We start from the raw sequence: 14,871 nt of genomic DNA, 5'->3' as shown, positions 1-14,871 counted from the left end.
TACTACTACTACTTAGTAGGCTTTGCTGCTATGCAGTTAAATTAATGTGGTGGGCTTATTCTTTTCTGAAGTCTAGTTTTAAGAATAGTGGAAGTTACACTTTTTATCTTTCTCCATTTCTGGCGCCCCCTGGATGTACGGCGCCCTTAGCATTTGCCTACACTGCCTATGCCACGGGCCGGCCCTGGGGCCATGGGTCTGGGAGGACTCGATGGGGCCAAGACTTTAAAATGCACAAGGAAGTGGTTTGAGACGGCCGAGTTTAATACATCCCCTATGCATACAGACAGACCTCGGGAGATGACGAGGTTCAATGTGCCCCCACGTTGATGAGTGGGGCATAGTACTGCCTGGGTAAGATCAAATGAGTCCAACAATGAGTTAAAATCCTTTGCCAGCTGGTCAGCGTTGGAGTTGATGTGAATATTAAAATCTCCACAGATAAGTAAACTGTCCGATTACGGACCAAGCTCAGCTAAAAATTCACCAAAGTCATTTATGAAGTTCTTGGATTTAGGAGGACGATATATAACTGCACATAAAATAGGGCAGCGAGGTGTTGCAATAAAAGTTTGTAGCTCGAAAGTACGGTAGACCTTGGAGGGAAGAAGGTGATCAGCTTAAAAACAGATGCCAAGCCACCGCCTCTACTACCAGCGAGGCGCGGGGTGTTAAAAAACAAGTAGTCAGCTGGAAGGAGCTCAGAGAAAACACTATTATCTCCTTGTTTCAGCCAGGTTTCAGTGATGATAAACATGTCTAGATCGTACGTGGAGATAAAATCATTAAGAATAAAAGTTTTATTGTTGAGTGATCTTGCATTGAACAAAGCAAAATGAAGTGGGCTTAACATATCCTGAGAGCAGCCTGCACGAGCCGCTGGGTGAAGATTTGCTTGAGAACAACGCCGGTCAGAGCGTCTCACAAGGCGGAAGAATGGACGAGGAGGGTCGGAGTCTATACCGACTGGTCGTCATCTGCCTGCGTGCAGTTTGGAGGTGCAAGATACCTGAGCGTGTAATGTTAATTTTACCTGTGATCCTTTGAATAAACCAGCATGATTTTTAAGATACTTGGACCGTCTCGTCTCTCTGAGTTCCTGGTATAGAAGAACCGGAAGAAAGGGAATTAAAATACACTCCTTCCAAGAGAAAACACTATTATCTCCTTGTTTCAGCCAGGTTTCAGTGATGATAAACATGTCTAGATCGAACGTGGAGATAAAGTCATTAAGAATAAAAGTTTTATTGTTGAATGATCTTGCATTGAACAAAGCAAAATGAAGTGGGCTTAACTTATCCTGAGAGCGTCCTGCACGAGCCACTGGGCGAAGATTTGCTTGAGAACAACGCCGGTCAGAGCGTCTCACAAGCCGGAAGAATGGACGAGGAGGGTTGGAGTCTATACCGACCGGTCGGAGAAAGTAATAGTTATAGTTTGTCACAATTTCCATACTCGACAGTATGCCCAGTCCACATGGATGAATTCAGGTAGGTTTTTAACCTAACATGAAGTCCTGCTCTCCTGCCGCGTCGCCTCCGACGAGACTTGCTCGGGAAAGGGCCAGCAGAGCGACAAAGGAAAATTGGTATGGACACCAGTAGGGGTGGTGGGAGCTTCGACTGATAGCCTTGATGGACATTAGGCCGACTAAACATAGAATTACGAATTTCTAAGACAGTTTGACGATCATATACCAGCGCAGAAAAGGCTGAGGCAGCATCACATATAACGAAACAAAACAACCATAAGAGGAACATACGGCTGGCCAGATACAGTGGCGCCATCTTGATTCTCCACCAATAAATATACGGCAACTACTGTTCAGTGTTACTACTAAGTATTGTTAGGTAATTTCTTAGTTAGATATTGATTAGAGATTTGTTGTATTAGAAGATGTTAGTGTAGCCAGGATGTCTTCCTCAGGCTGTTAAATGCAAGGTTAGTTAAAGCAGAGAAAGGCTGCAGTCAGGGATAAATGTTATTATGACGGTAAAAGTAACCATAATATTTTCCTTAATGTGAATTGTTGTGTTACAGTGTTTTTAGATACACACCACATAATCAACATTCACACACATTATTTTCTTCATGTTTTGTCTACTGCTCTGCTCAGCTGCCAAGCTGGCATATCAGGTGCCGTCACGGTTTGACGTGGCCTGTCTAGGATGGGGCTAGCCCAGAAGGATTAATATTGTATAGGTTTCTTGGTCCAGGGTCTTGCTTCTTCCGGGCTGCCTGGGAGCAGCTTTGGGGGTGGAAGATGCCTGGACGTGTAATGTTAATTCTTGCCTGTGACTCTTTGAATAAACCAGCACGGTTATATTTTTTTATATATCCAAGTGGTCTGAGTCGTCCCTCTGAGTTCCTGGTTTGAAAGAACCGGACGTGGCTTTATAGTATGAAAATCAAATTTCATTTGGAACTGGATATATCTGTGTTTATAATTATGAACATTCAAACTGCAATTACTTTATTTTGAAATATTTAGTTTTAGCAATATTGTATCCCTTCTGGCACTTGTTCCTACATAAATACATATATAAATAGCAGACTCTGGGACTCTAAGCCATGCATCTATGCTGTACATCTGACTATTTCAGAACTGCCAAGCACACACAGATTCTGAGAAGTGACAAAGACAGGAGGCAGGCATCCATTTCATCTAAAAGGCCAATATTCCATGCTGGCAGCTGACTGAAGCTCCTTCGGAACGCCACATAAAGCTTACTCAAATGGCCTCGCTGCGGCCTCAACATGTCAGCCTGAGATATGCACATCAGTGCTCTGTGACAGTAACTCCTGATCGTATTACACACCTCAGCAGGGCTCATGTCCCATTACCGCCACCCAGCCCTGCCTGGCAATGATTATCCCTCTGCACACACACATCCGCTGATAGCTATAATGTGTAAGTGAAACAGTAATTTTCAAGGGGAGAGGAAAACGCTGTGGTGATGGTGGTGAGGGTTGGGGTGGGTGTGTTATATTAGAATGGGAACTGGGTGGTGCTGGGGGTGTGCTGATTTAATGCTAATCCTCTCAGACAGGGTAAGACTTTGAATTTTAGTTCTAAACACTGCCACCTCCTACCCCATTCTAAAACCCCCCACCTCTTGCCACAGAGCATCTCTTGCCTCTGACACATCTTTTGGCATTTTAATGTGAAATTTCTTCAGGGAGCTTGCAGTCTAATTAGAGAAATTGATAACCTTGCTGCTTATTAACAAGGCCAATACATTTCAAAGTCATTAAAGATAACAATGGCACTAAGTCTAGCTATAAGCATCACTAGGTTTCACAGCCGGAGTGACAATGTTGTAAAAAGTGGAGGAGAAGAGAGGGTAGAGGATGGGGGGGTTTTCATGGGTGGAGGGGTGCAGCAAATCTTGCTGAGTCAACTGTAAATGCTTGGTTATTAGAAACTTTAAAACAGCCAATGAGGAGAAAATTACATGACCAAATCTCCTTTTCCTGTGAATTAATGCAGAATTAGTGCTCCCATTTGCCACATTAGACGGTTCAGGGGAGGTTTGGGCATCGTAGAAAGTGTGTTTGACAGTGGTGTCAGTTTAGCCACAGCACAGCTTACATGCCTGTGGCAGAACATCATTCACAACTGTCACAACCACTTATCTTTCTCATTGTCACCAAACCAACAAAATCCAGGTCAATAATTTTGTTTTCCCCTCACTTGCCTCTTTTCACTGCAATTTTCCATACTATGCTGGAGCCAAATGGCTGTGGAGACAGCCTGTTCCTTAAGAGCATAAATCTGGACAGCACATTTTTGCTCCTAGCTTGGTTCGCATCGCCGGCAGTAAGTCAGACTTGTTTCCAGTGCATGTTGGACTCCGGCAGGGCTGCCCTTTGTCACCGGTTCTGTTCATTATTTTTATGGACAGAATTTCTAGGTGCAGCCAGGGGCCGGAGGGAGTCTGGTTTGAGGACCACAGGATCTCGTCTCTGCTTTTTGCAGACGACATTGTCCTGTTGGCTCTATCAAACCAGGACCTCCAGCGTGCACTGGGGCTGGAGGAGTTCAAGTATCTTGGGGTCTTGTTCACAAGTGAGGGAAGGATGGAACGGGAGATTGACAGGCAGATTGGTGCAGCTTCTGCAGTAATGCAGTCGATGTACCGGTCCATCATGGTGAAGAAGGAGCTAAGCTGTAAGGCGAAGCTCTCGATTTACTGGTCGATCTATGTCCCGAGTCTCACCTATGGTCATGAGCTTTGGGTCATGACCGAAAGGGCAAGATCCCGGATAAAGGCGGCCAAAATGAGCTTCTTCTGCAGGGTGGCCAGGCGTACCCTTAGAGATAGGGTGAGGAGCTCGGTCACCCAGGAGGAGCTCAGAGTAGAACCGCTGCTCCTCCACATCGAGAGGAGCCAGCTGAGGTGGCTCGGGCATCTGTTTCGGATGCCTCCTAGGCGCCTTCCTAGGGAGGTGTTCCGGGCATGTCCCACCGGGACGAGGTCCCGGGGAAGACCCATGACACGCTGGAGGGACTATGTCTGTCGGCTGGCCTGGGAACGCCTCAGCATTCTGCTGGAGGAAGTGTCTGGAGGAAATGTCTGGAGAGAGGAAATCTAGGCATCTTTGCTTAGACTGCTGCCCCCGCGACCCGGTCCCGGATAAGCGGAGGAAAATGGATGGATGGATGGATGGACATTTTTGCTACTTTGTGTTAGATTGATGCTAAATACATTCATGCATGAGTTGTAAAAAAAAGAAAAAAATCAACTTGTCGTTCACATAGGTAATATAAGGATTGATAACCTATAGTATTCTGTGATTTAGGGTAATACAGTCCCCCTAATGTTTCTATTAATACCAGTCATACATTACAGAAGTGGATTTCCAGTGAGGGTTTAGCCTTCACACATTTACACTGAAGATATATTTACTACCATATGCTTGCATTGTCACATATTGAATTGCACTGATGAATTTAGCACAATAAAAAAAAATGGAGCCTTAAAAAAATAACCAAAATTGCTTAGAGAAAATTGTCCTAACCAGTCGTATTAAGGTGTTCAGCTAAACACTTGCCCAGAGAGCTCAAAATAGTGTTTGTGAAAATCGGAAAGATGGGTAGGTACTATAACAATCACATTACTCACAGTCCTCCAAGTTGGGGCACAGGAGTGTAACAAAGTACAAATTGATGCAGCTGAGAGCGACATGCCAGCTGTAATCTACTGCTTGCTGCTGGGTTGAGCCAAGGAAGTGATGAAAGCCTGTACTGACACCAGCACAACTAATGATCCAGTCAGTGGAAAAACCTCAGCCAAAAAGAACTGCTAAGACAAATTTAATCCTACTGTACCACGCCATCACTGCCATCTGAATATATGCAGAAATAGTTACAAACAAATTAAAAGGCAACAAAAATATTTGTCTAATTGAGGATTTTTTTTTAAGGAAGGTGTGCCAGAGTGGCATAGTGACACAGTGATTAGTGCTGTTGCCTCACAGCAAGAAGGTGCCGGGTTTGAGCATGGGCCGACCTAGGGACTTTCTGTGTGGAGTTTGCATGTTCTCCCTGTGCCTGCGCAACTTCTCTCCGGGTGCTGTGGCATCCTCCCAAAGTCCAAAGACATGCAGCTTAGGTTGATTAGTGACCCTAAATTGCCTGTAGGAGTGAATGTGGGTGTATGTGGTTGTTTGCCTACATGTCTGCCCTGTGATAGACTGGTGACCTGCCCAGGATGTTCCCCCACCTGTTGCCCAGTGTCAGCTTGGATTGTCTCCAGCCCCCCATGACTCTATTCAGGATAAGCAGTATAGATAATGGATGGCTGGAAGGTGTGCCATGTTTTTAGATGGCCATGTGTAAATGAACAAACTTTGGAGGCAAACAGCATCACTAATAGTAGATAACAAGATTTCACTAAAGGACTAATGTGGCAGCCATAAATGGCATTTTATCTGAATTCAAAGAGCTGATGTACCCGTAGAGGACCATGCCATAGTCCTTCATTATTCTCCTGGCTGCAAGTCCTTTGCCACTTCAGCAGATAGTTGCAGTGCTATTCATTTCCTGCCATTCTAATAGGCTGTAAGAGCAGCGCTCAGTGTGTTGTAATTAATCAAATCAATCAAAAGAAAGGCCTGTCTGCACTGGACATCCACAATGGATAATTAGCCTCATTAGGCAGAGCCACCATGGGGCTCCACTACATTACCTTAACAGAAAGCATTTCCAATTTTATTCCTTCATTAATTAACTGAATCAAAAACTGAGGTATGTCAACAATGTAAAAGGGTTTTGTAGTCGAGGAATAAAATGTGGAGGGACATTAGTCAATTTCTTCATTATGGCCATGCTTGATTTGGTTGCTCTTGTTCTTATTGATCTTGAAAGGAAAGGGATGAGTAGAATATATAAATCCAACATAAAAGGAGAAGATAGTATTCAAGAAGAATTATTCATCAAAGGAATCTGTACTATATTTAGGTAACGAAGACAATAATTCCATGGACAGAACTCTTTTAGATGCAGCAGAGTAAAGAAACATATCTCCACATCTAAAACATTATCAAAGTAACTACTGTTATAAATGCAGCATATCATATTTAATGTACTTTACATTGGACTAACAATATAAATATGAGTACAGAAGATACTGCAGATACCTATCTAAAAACATTCTTTGTACAGCATTGCAATGTAATTCTTAGTATTTAGTCATCATATTCTGTTCAACAGTCAACATGATATAACTCTTGTTACTTTTTTATAATGTCTTTTCCAATACAGACATCCAGAACAAATATTAATGCGCAAACAATTCCATTACTGACTGCTTACTGCATTAATAAGGAGACTACTGGGAAAAGACAGAATGCAAAATTAAATGTGACTACTGTAAGTACTTTGTAATGCTATAAGGAATCAATATCTTACTGCTATGCATATCAATAAGCAAACCAAGTGTAATGATTTGTGGAAAAAAAAGAATGGCCATGAAGAGAGACAACTTAGATTATCATGTTATAGCAAAATATCTGTCTAAAGAATGCTCCCAAGCATGAATATAAATGAGAATACAAGCTACCCCAATACTTACAGGTATACTCCTCCATGACTGCAGTTAAGACCACATTCAAAAACATTGATCATGCTGCAGGTTTAGTTTCACCAGATTACCTGACTGATGCACAGCAACTCAGCTTACTGCTGCTAAGGCATCACAACGACGTGTGTCACCTGACACAGGTGAACGTCCAGGATCATCACACAGAGTGCTACTGCTGATCAGCCACCTGGATTTATATTGTCTACTGTACATCACAAGTAATGGTCAGTGACCCAGCCTCTTGTAAGTTAAATGATTTTGATGCATACGGGGTGACAAACAGCCTTTGATGGTGACATAGTGGATTTACTGCTATGTCAAGTCATGCAATGACGATATTAATGTCAACTCTGCCAAACCAAATCACTGTCTGTAGCTCAAAGTAATATAATAAGATGCTATATGGTGCTATTTATGCTATAGGGTAATAGCACATATATAAACACATTTTCAATCTATATATAGCAAATATGAACTGAAACTTTATTGTCAGTGTAATTAACTCAATTTGATTAATTTAATTAAAAGAGTTTTAGGACTGTGTCATATAGTTCTTAATTTTGTTTATTTGAAAGGAATGATGCATAATACGCCGAACCCTGTACTGCACCATATAGATTTGAGGGCAAGTGGTGACACACATTGTGAAACAATATAAAATAAATCACAGATTATGCTTTAAAATGATGTGGTTAGCTGCTGTGGATATAGCTTAGGGAGCATGTCTGTGATATCTTCACTGCTGTACAATTAAACCCAAGAATTGAAAGGGCACCTAGTTTGCTATATTTGAAATAGATTTAACACAGTTTTTTATTTGGTATGATATGTTATGACCTTATTAGGCATTAACCTTTACAGTAGGTCAGTGCCTGTTTAATTCCATCAACAACAGATAGAGTACTGTGTATAAATAAGATACGATAATACAAACCAACTCAAGGGTATCTTTTCATTAACATTTGAATGCTATGGTGCTTATAGCACATTTAGAGGACCATTTTTGCAGGGACTAATATATGTGAAAAAAAATTCCCTGTGAAGTTTTCCTCAATTGAGTGCCAATTAGCTGCAATTCAAAATGGCACAGCTTTGCTTTCAAACTGGGGAATAATATGCCTTCTGCCAAAGGTTTGCACTGCCCCCCAAAATCCATATCTCAACAACACCTTCTGGGACTAGCACTTCACTTTTTTTTAACCTCCAAGCTCATTATCAGAAGTCTCTAGGGTGCATTGCTAACCAGAAACAGGCATTAGGATTCACTTGCAATACTCACAACCAGAAATGGATGATACCAGGCAAAGAGATCAGTAGTGCAGGGAGCCCAAGGGAATACAGCAACTTGCAGAGTAAGGCACTTTTTAATATATATTTAGCATTGCACCTGCTGTGTTTTAGCCTGCTGGGGGGCTGTATGGAGAGTGCAGCTTCCCTCTTTGGCAGTCATTTGAAATGATGAAGAACCACTGTGCCTCTGGGGATTGATGCTATCACTATCCAAAAATGAGCAGTGGGGCATGGTACCTCCTGCACCTGTGCAAGAGTCATCAAAATTTCAGCGCTAGCTCTGAAGTCACAAAATCAAAATGGGAGATTCTGCACAATTACTGATTTTATGGAAATACAGTATTCTGAATTAAAGTATTCCTTTAATTCAGTACTTTGTAGAAACTGCTTTTCCAGCAATTACAACTTTGATTCCTCTTGAGCAAGTCTCTACAAGCTTTGCACAGCAGGATTTGGGCAGGTTATCCATTTCTTCCTGGTTGATCCTCTGAAGCTCCGTCAGGAGGGAAGGGATGGGAAGTGTCGATGCCATTTTCTGGTCTCTCCACAGATGTTCTCTGTGGTTTTAATCCTGACTTTGGCTGGGCCACTCAAGGATTTTCCTCAAGGACTAATCTGCATTTTGATTCATTCATTGGTCCCTCAGTTATGACCAGTCTCGCCATAGCATGATGCTGCCACCACAATGCTTAGCCATTAGTAGGTGATGAGCAGTGCCTGGTGTTCACTGTACATAGTGCTTGGAGTTCTGCCCAGTGTTAAATTTTTGGCGAATCAGAATAGAGAATATTTTTCAAATGGATTTCATATGTCTTTTACGCAAAGTGGTTTCTGTCTACCTGCTCTACGATGAAGGTCTAATTGATGGTCGTCCAAAAAGGTTCTCCATCTCTGCAGAGGACTTGTTAGGGTGACTGTTGGATACTCGCTCACTTCTCTGACCAGGGCCCTGACTGGAATGATGACTTTTTCCTACGCCCAGAGTTGAACTCCTAAATGAGCTTTATGAAGCTCTACAGCCATAGTAAATGAGCAGGACATACAGTCAGGATTACAATTCAGGAAGCTACCAGTGTTGTGAGGTGGGGTCATGGATTGGACTGTCTTTTTGCCTTGAGACCAAGACAGCACCTTGGACACTTTGCCATGCATCTCACAACCATTCCTAAACAGATTTTGCAGTGTGACAGGGCACATTATCCTGCTGACACAAACCATTGCTATCCTTCCTTAATATACAGAAGGTCTTTGGGGATATTAGGTGGATTTGTGCTAAGACCTGTATTTTCCATGACATGGTAAAACTCATATTGGTTCTTTAAATGTTTCATGTTTGTGGTTTTTAGTCATACTTACTGACTGATGTCAGTCTACCATTGTGGTCCAGATTGGTTTTTAGTCATACTTACTGACTGATAAGTCAGTCTACCAGTGTGGTCCAGACTGAAATATCTAGATTGCAGTAATAATTAGAGTACAATAAATTTTTGTACAGACTTCCAAAACCCCAGAGGGTTAATCCTGTTCACTTCAGTGATCCCCGGATTCTGAAGGTCAAAGTTTTCATCCACTAGATGAATTGCCACAAAGTTTCAAACAGATATTCATGGCTCCCAGAGGATGTATACTAGTTTCATGTAGTTTCATTAGTGCCATAATTGGGTCAACATTTCAGTTTATTCAATACTTTATGACCAAATACCTCCAAAACTAGATGTACTGTGTGTTTAGTGCTAATTTTAAGCGTTAGTATGTTGGCAAGGTAAACTACTACATGCTAAATATTAAATGCTAAATATCAGCATGTTACTGCTGTCACTGTGAATATATTAGCATTTCATCCAAAGCACAGCTGTGCCTATAGCTTCACAGAGCTGGCACATGGATGTAGACTGTGGTACTGGACTCAAATCAGTGATTTTAGAGAAACCGTTCATAGTATATTGTGCACTAAACCAAGCTGTTTAAAGGTCTAAAGCCCACTAGAGCCTCCTAGAGTCAGCAGTGTTCATTACACAGTACAAGATAAAGGTGTTTTGATATATAATATACTGACTTAATGGATTCCTCTTGGGACCATAATTTATCAATTTGGACATCAGTTATCAAGACATCTTGGCCTAGACGATTGTGTCGGACAACAGGACAGATAGATGGACCTAGTTATTATACCAGTTATGAACACTGCAATTCACAAAGCCAGATGATATACATTTTGCTGGAATAACTGCATAATGGAGGTTATATTGGTGAGAAACTATCACCTTACACAGTGTTTTTCTAGCCCTTGATGTTGCTCTGATTGTCATATATTTACATCAGAATATATGATAATGCATGATCGCAATCACAGCATATAAGACTCTGAATGAAAGCTTTGCAATGGACTGTAGCGCTGTAAAGCGTGTTGCTGTCTAGCCTGAATTCATCCAATGGCCTCTCTCTAGAGCGATGTTAGAGGCAACTAAATAAATAATTAAAAAGACAAATAAAGCAAGAGGCAAATGAGTATGAGGGTGAGAGCCTCGGCGGAGAGATCTGCTCAGATTCCCATCTTTGAATGTTGCAAATTAAATTCCCTTGTCAAGACTCTAATCATTCACAGCAGATGGGGGCTTACACTCTGTTTTAGATCTGTGGGAATTCTAATGGTTATTGTTTCTGTTTAAATAGGGAGATTATTGCATTTTAATAAGTCCTCCTTGGGACTTGCTGCAACCATGGAGTGCTATGAATTACTGTAGATAGCTGTTAGTGCATGCAGGGGGAGAAATCAAGTTACTAAGTGTGACAAGTTGCTCTTCCTCTCTCTCCACCCACTCCCACCCACCCTTCCGGAGATGGCTGTGAGTGTATTTACCACCAAATTAAGAATGTGCCATGGGAATAATATTTTTATCCGACAGAGGGGAAGGGGAAAGGAGCTTGGCTGTGGATTTTCATTAAAATGACACATCTGTTCAGCAATTTCAGCAAAGTAATTCTGCTGAAAGTTTTATCAGCTAATTTTAATTATTCACTCCACTGACTTGAATACAGGATTCATCATGTTGAATTAATATATTCAACAAGATTATTTTTCTTTCCTTTTTTGCTCCCAAATAGACGAAGAGAGGAGGGTGGCAGAAGGGGGGCAATAAACAAATTGAATTGTCATGCACTGTGGAATAAATTGTGATTTGTTAATTATAAAAACTATATAAGCTTCTATATTTTGAAGAATTAAGAGGCTAAGGAATTCAGAGGGAGAAATGAAATATTACAACTGTCTGTAGGTGTGTTAAGTTAATTACTTGCTATGCTAACAGTTATGACATTCTTATACTATGGCCATGGAAAATTCTGGATTCTGATTGGTTGGAAGGTGTGAATTAAGTTTGAGGAATGCACAGCTTAACCACATACGTATCCAGGCATCTGTGTGCCGTTCGAAATCAGTGTGCCCATATTAAACTGCAGGTAACCATAGCAACAGCACTGAAGCATCAGCACCAAGCATATGAGCTGGCTATTTAATGACAACTGTAAATCTGTAATTAAATGCTTTAGAAAAACCATTAAACAAGCAGTGTGTCAAGGTCTGGACTAAGACCTACTAGAGGTTCACTTCCACTGTCCCCTGATACAGTTAAAGGCCTTGTTTAGAAGGTGTGGTTCAACATCCAGCTGTGTTTGGCCCGGAGAGGTAGAGAGGGAAACAGAGAGTTACCATAATATCTTATTCTTCTTCATTGGTTAAGCAAGATAAAGATGGGTTTGAATATGTCGCACTCTCCTATAATCCCAAAACTAAAAACCAAGACCCAAGTGACCCACTCAAAGAGGATCTATGTTGGTTTTTGTTTGCAAAACCGGGTGATCCGTTATACCCCGTAATAAGTATCTTCCCAAGTGTCCTCTGGATGGAAAGGCTTTTTTAAAGGATCTGGACACCTTCAATGTTTGGTACAACCCTAAAAGGATGGGGAATCATTGCTTGGGAAATATGATAAAAAACATCAGTACACAGGTTACTCATTAAATGCATACAGCCAACTTCTTTAGGTAAATACATTCTTCTTATTAAAAATTCACTTGCTTGCAAACTATTTTCCCAGGTACAGGGCTTGTCACGCCCCTATACAAACCACTCATTGCAAAGCGCAGCAGTGCATTACCTCTCCGATGCTGGCCTTGAGAACCGAAAAATAATTTCTGTTACCGGTCAGAGTCAGGAGTTACTCAGCCCCATTCATCCAGGAGAGAAAAACATGGTGTAACATTCTGTCATCTCAAAATGACCCAAGAAGTGGCAATATCGAGCAGAGCATAATGGCACATCTTCTCTGTCCTCCTCTGCAGGCATTAATTAGTCCTCTATGGCATGAATTTTTATTTTAGGAGGAAAAAAAATATTTCACCCTAGTTTTTGGGAGCTTGGGGGTCCCTGATAATATATCAATCATAAAATGTGTCTCCCTCAAACAAGCAATAAATACATTAGACGAAGTTTTATTTCAACAAACATCAACCACAAATGGTTTATCAATCAGTGTGTTAGAGATTAGCTGCAGTGTGTGTTTGTGTTTTTGAATGTGTGTTCCTGTGGGGTACTGATTGAATCTGTCAGGTTTGCCCGGCTGTGCCTGCCTTCTCACTCCCCTCACTCTGTTTTTGCCCCCTTACCTGTTTCTTTTTTTTTTTTTTACAAAGCACAGTCTGTATTATTCTGTATGGAACCACAGGAAGCAGTTGCTGGTAGATGTGAAATAGAGGTGGACGTGGCTTCAGGTGTACCTTTGCATCCTGGTACCTTGCATCTCCCTTTCTTTTCATCCATGACCATCCAGTGGACTGTGGCGTCCAGGCGCCAGAATGGGTGTAGTGGGTCCTCTTCTCTTTTCTTCATACGCCCCAGAAATTGTGGAACTGGGACGACCTCTCTTACGCTGCAGATTCTTGCCACTTTTCAAAGTTCAAAGTGTTTATTTTGTCATATGCACAGTTAGGAAAGGTGTTTCCCTGTACAATGAAATTCTTACTTTGCCGTCCACATGAATGCCACAAAATGAAAATGTGATGTACATGCATGTGTACGCCAGGTCCTAAGAGGTTAAGCAGCAACAGAGATGCAGCAATATAGTAAAAAATATAAGAATATAACAGAATGTATGCTGCATGGGAGCAGCATGTGCAGCAGAGTCATTGTGCAATTATGCATGTAACACAAAATCTAGGACACTTTAAGCAGCAATGCATTCTGTGATATACAACATAAAACTTCATCTGTCAGAATGTCTTCAGAAAAAAACATGATATTGTCTGAGTTTGGAAGGCTGGCCTGACATTCTAGGTAATCAGTGATGTTGGCACTGTGGGGTGTTCTCCACCAGGGAAAGCGTGGAACACCTTTGATAAATCATCATCTTCATTTTCCTCTTCATCCACAGACTCATTGTCAGACAGATTATCTGTTTTCAAAAGAACCCAGGAAGCATAAATTAAGAATAGGTCATATACCACTTCACCCACTGATGCACACATGCACATACATGTTCATTACATACAGTATGTTACTCTACTGACTGAACCCTGATCTCCTAACTCTGCTTCAAACCTGATTCTGGGGTCCACTCTTCCTCACCGTCACTCTCCTCAAGCTCACTGTCCTCACTGTCGGTAGGAATGAGCCTAACTGCTTGATCGTGTTCCTTACACCCATAAAATGTTTGTGCATCTATTTTCTGTGAGAACTATTGATTATGGTGATAACTATGCATCCCTGCACTTCTCCATCCATGAGCATGTTATTGTTCAACCAAAAGTGGTCTAACTGCACAATGTTGCCCTGAGGCAATGAATGAAAAACTATCATTTTAGTATATAAATGAAGACAAAAAGTGTCTTTACTCAATCAAATATGCTTCTTCACATTCATGCACACCACATATATTATTTATACAAAGCTATTTACATTTAAACATGTTAAAAAGTGAAATTTAACTTACCTTCTGCTAGCAGTGTGTCCCAGCCGGCTATGGTCCAAAAACGGACTGTTCCACCCCCAGACGAAAGGTCAAACCCACACCCACCTCAAATTTCATTGGTCACAGATTTATTATCAGACTTTTAATGTGATGTTTTACTCTAAAACATTTAAAGTGGGATGTGTGGGCCAAAATAGTGGTTTGTTGCCTAAGGGCAACACCATGCCATAGAGCAGGGGTCCCCAACCCCCGGTCCATGGATCATTTGGTACCAGGCCGCAAGGAAAAAATTTTGTGGTTAAAATTATAGTTATTTTTCTTTCATTAGTCTTAGTTAGAAAAACGACTGTTCCCGCCCTCGCCTCACTACCGCACTTGACTCTGGCACACCATCTTACGCATCAGCAACACAAGCTAATCCTTTAAAACAAATGAGCCAAAAACAAAATTCGCTGGAGAGCTTTTTCAAAAAGGAACGAGCAAACGATGGGACTGCCAGCAAAAAAAAAAGCTGCATTTAAAAGAAAATT

Source organism: Monopterus albus, unplaced genomic scaffold (genome assembly GCF_001952655.1).
Source record: "Monopterus albus unplaced genomic scaffold, M_albus_1.0 scaffold124.1, whole genome shotgun sequence".
Taxonomy (NCBI): domain Eukaryota; kingdom Metazoa; phylum Chordata; class Actinopteri; order Synbranchiformes; family Synbranchidae; genus Monopterus; species Monopterus albus.
The sequence above is the reverse complement of the archived record's forward strand: the minus strand, read 5'-3'. Positions refer to the sequence as shown.